This window comes from Tachyglossus aculeatus, chromosome X4 (assembly GCF_015852505.1).
Source record: "Tachyglossus aculeatus isolate mTacAcu1 chromosome X4, mTacAcu1.pri, whole genome shotgun sequence".
NCBI classification, from domain to species: Eukaryota; Metazoa; Chordata; class Mammalia; order Monotremata; family Tachyglossidae; genus Tachyglossus; species Tachyglossus aculeatus.
The window spans coordinates 59,818,103-59,822,492 of record NC_052098.1 but is presented as its reverse complement, the minus strand read 5'-3'; the positions used below and the strand labels follow the sequence as shown (position 1 = coordinate 59,822,492).

General features: G+C 45.6%; 1 non-coding gene across 1 annotated transcript; it reads left to right on the top strand.

Annotated features, from left to right (window-relative positions):
* Positions 1-403: 403 nt before the first annotated feature.
* Positions 404-540, top strand: LOC119948582. The gene has a single exon (XR_005456968.1). It is a non-coding gene; the product is annotated as a small nucleolar RNA SNORA7 (small nucleolar RNA).
* Positions 541-4,390: the final 3,850 nt, after the last annotated feature.

Below are 4,390 nucleotides of genomic sequence, written 5' to 3'. Positions count from 1 at the left end.
AGCCTATAAATTTTATCTCACACGGGGTTGAGGATTGCCTGAATCACCAACAACCTCAGGTAATTTGACAACCTGTGCCGCACACTATAGGATCAATTCACTTCAGAGGAGCTGATTGTTTTTCCTCTTTTGTTTAAATAAGGCCCCGTTTCCAAAGATATGAGTAAAGTGTACTGTTCATTTGATTAAAATATATGAATACTATTAGTGAGTCATAACAAAACATTCAGCTAGAACCAAATTTAAAAGCATTCAAGATCAAAGCGTTGTCAGATTTCTTTTTAAAATTTATTAGGGACTTTTGAAAAGCAAAATATTATTGCTGCCACCCCTGAAGTTCTACAAATAATGACAGTATTTAAGCGCTTACTAGGTGCCAAGCACTGTACTAAGCACCCCTGTGCCCTTCTCAGGCTTGCACCTGGAAGTTTCCAGTCCTCTACCAGTCTCGGCTACGGGAGGGAGAGTCAAGCAGAGGCCAACCCATTCCATTCCTAGCTTGGGCAGTGGCTAGCGAGTGGAAGGCCATCTGCTACAAGTCAAAACTCACCTGTGCAGGGCAGCAGCGGCACGGGAGACTCAAGTTTACAGTGCAGAAGAAGGCAGTGGTAAACCACTTCCATATTTTTACCAAGAAAACTCTATAGATACCCTACTAGAACGATTGCAGATGGAGGTGGGGCGTTCTGGAAGAGATCTGTCCATGGAGTCACTATGGGTTGGAGACAACTCGACGGCATAAGATAACACAAGACAAGACAGCCCCGGTCCCACGTGGCTCACAGTTTCCGTAGGAGGGAGGACAGGTATTGAATTTCCATTTCACAGATGAGAAAACTGAGGCACAGTGAAGTTAAGGTCACACCACAGATACCCGGCAGAGCCAGGATTAGAACCCAGGTCCTCCGACTCCCAGGCCGAGGCTCTTTCCACTAGGCCTCTTTCTAGTCCCTCAGAAAGCATTTGGGACACTCTTTTGGGAGGAAAATTGGTCCCCCATTCATGATACTGTTACAGCAGCTCATAGAGAAAGCTCCTTTTAAAGGCAAAAACTGTCATTTGCCAACCTACTGGGAATCTGGATATTTCAAAGGATAGAATCTGCATTCACCCTCTAGACTGTAAGCTCGTTATGGGCAGGGAAGGTGTCTGCCAACTCTGTTGTACTCTCCCAAGCACGCAATACAGTGCTCTGCATATAGAAATATCATTGATTGATTGATCGATTGAGATTGGTTCACCACACAGGTTAGGTGAATACCTGAGTGAAACTACAATCTAAGTCAGGTACTGGATCACCATGGAATCACTAATTGGTTGGCATGGGAAGCTGGCTCGCAGAGCCACTGATTAATTAGCACAGGTGTCTAAAATGAGGAGCCATAGATGCAGTGTTCATTCCCCATACCCCAAAAGACAAGGACACTGGAACAAGTTAACAGGCCGGAGGGGTGGCCTCCTTCCAGATACCATATACCTCCAAGTCCTGCAGGAGAAAAGCGTTAGCTGAAGGGCCGATAAAAGGGCTTCTTATTCCTTCCCATCTTCTGCTGCCGCTAAAGCCCCACCACTGCAGGAGCAGAATTGAGAGTAAAAGGTCACTGGGTGATGAGAGAGAAGGAAGGAGAAAGCAAGAGGGGGAGAAACTGAGGCATAAAAAAGACAGAAAAAGAGGTGAATGGAGAAGGCAAAGGATCGGTGGAGGAGAGGATGGGAATAGAAAACGGTGCAAAGCAGTTTAAGAACAGAAAAAAAAGGATTGTAGGATTATAGAAACAGGGAAAAGAGAAAAACCTAGGATGGGCAAAAAGAAGAATCGAAAGGGGAAGTGTGGCACCAGAAGGGAACAAGGACGGACAGAATAGTGGTTAAGAAGGAGTGCAACATGAGAGAGGAACAGGGAGGTAAGGAGAGAGAGGAGAGAAAGAAAGAAAGAGCAGGGGAGGGAGAGGGAAGAGGAGAAATGCAGGTAAAAACCAATGGTCTGTGGGACATAGAGGAGAGAGGAGGGGGAGGAGGATTACAGGAAGAGAGAAAAAGAAAGGGAATGAGGAGATATAAAGGAAAAGTACAGCCTCTAACCCAGGTGATGATTTGCTATCTAGGCTGATGTTTTTATCAGTCAATCCATAGTATTTATTGGGTGCAGCCCTGTACTAAGAACTTGGCAGAGAACAACAGAGTTAGTAGACATAATCCCTGTCCTTAAGAGGTTTATGATCTAGTGGGGGAGACAGACACTAAAACAATTTACAGATAGGGGAAAGAAGGAAAAAGGTATATGTAGCTGGGTGTTTAAATAACAGGGTATATACAAGAGTGCTACAGGGGTGGTGATAATTGAGGGGATAAAACCGGGGGAGAGGAGAAATTCATCAGGGAAGGCTTCCCAAGCAGAGGATGACATCTCAGAAGGGGGAGGTCAGGGGATATGAAGATGGGGACATTTCAGGCAGGAAGAAGGGAATGAGCAACAGAAGCAGCGCAGCTCAGTGGAAAGAGCACAGGCTTTGGAGTCAGAGGTGATGGGTTCAAATCCTGGCTCCGCCACCTGTCAGCTGGGTGACTTTGGGCAAGTCACTTCACTTCTCTGGGCCTCAGTTACCTCATCTGTCAAATGGAGATGAAGACTGTGAGCCCCCCGTGGGACAACCTGATCACCTTGTAACCTCCCCAGCACTTAGAACAATGCTTTCCACATAGTAAGCACTTAATGAATGCCATCATCATTATTATTATTATTATTAAGAGTCAGAAACAGGGGACCTGAGAATGAGGCCCAGTGAGTAGGTTAGTTTGAGAGGAATGAAGAGTGAGAGCTAGGGCATGTGGAGAGAAGATAATGGATAAGTGAGAAGGAGAGGATTGGCTGAGTGTCTTAAAATCAGTGATAGCTGTAACCTGGAATGCACCGGTACAAGACTCCAGTAAAACAAAAATGAGTGATGTAGCAGCTGGTATGGTTTCGCCGGGATTGCATAAGACTTCACAAACCCGAGAGGGGAATTCAAAGTCCAGGTGGAGATCCTGCAGAAGCCCTGCATGGCTCCAGAACGGGGGCCAGGGTGGTTCGGAGTGGCAACGGACTAAATACCTGGGGAGAGGGGGAGATGCCACCGTGCTGGAGATGTGCCTCGTGAGCCTTTCCAACTTGTGGGGAGAGTCCTACACCTCCAGGAAACCCTGCTGGGAAGGAGCTTGGAGGTAATGGTACTAGCAGTGTATCTGTTAAGCGCTTATTGAGTCAAACACTGTTCTAACCGATGGGGTAGATACAAGTTAATGATGATAATAATAATTATTATGGTATTTTTAAGCGCTTACCTCGTGCCAGGCACTGTCCTAAGCACCGGGGGAGATACAAGCTAATGGGGTCGGACACAGTGGGACAGGGACTGCGTCCAACCCGATTAGCTTGCATCTACCGCGGCGCTTAGTACAGTGCTTAGCATATAGTAAGCACTTAAGAAATACCATAATAAATAAATAAAAATGATAGCGACCGCAGAGTGAAATACAACCTGGAGGACGGAGAGATGGTGGTAGGGAGATCAGCGAACAGGCTGAGTCTGTAGTCAAGCAGGGCTATAACAAGGGTCCGGGCGGGTATTATGGCTGTCCGGATAGAGGGGAAGGGGTGGATCCCGGGAGTGTTGTGGAGGAAAAAACTGACAGAATGTAGCGATTGACTGAATATGAGAGTTGAAAGAGGGGGAGGAGTCAAGGATAATACCAAAGTTTCAGGGCTTTAGAGATGTCACTGTGATGGAAGAGAGATGAAGAAGAGGATTTGGGAGAGAAGATGAGGATTTCAGTCTTAGATTGAGCTTGAGAATGATGGGGGTGGGAACAGTCACTTAGAGATGTCCTGGAGGCAGGAGGAAACGTGAGATTGTTCTATAATGTTCCACGAGGAACTCTCTTCGATCACTTTGGGCCTTTCTTTAAGAACCATGGAAGACTTTGGCAGAAATTTACAAATATCCAGTTATCAGTTGAAGTCACAAAAATCCATTAATAATATTAGGTTTGCCCCTCTCTTTTGTTTACATTTATTTTAATCTCTAAAGTTTCTTGTTTCCAATAGGTCACCAGCTCATTTTCTCTAAAAGTATCCCGAGGGAATTCTACAAAATAACGAAGAACTTCCATTAGAGACCTTTATTGGATCATTTTCACATGCCATATGGGTACAGTTTCTAGGGCCACGTCTGCAGAGCCAAACCAAATTAAGGTTGTCAGTGAGACATCCCTATTAGACCTGCCTTCTACCAGCTTCTTTCCCTCTGACTGAATTCCCTGAGGAGTAAAGAATTCCAAAGAGGCTGATGAGATTACACAACTTGCCAGTACCTTAATATATAAGACAGCCGAAGGGAAACAGACCTAT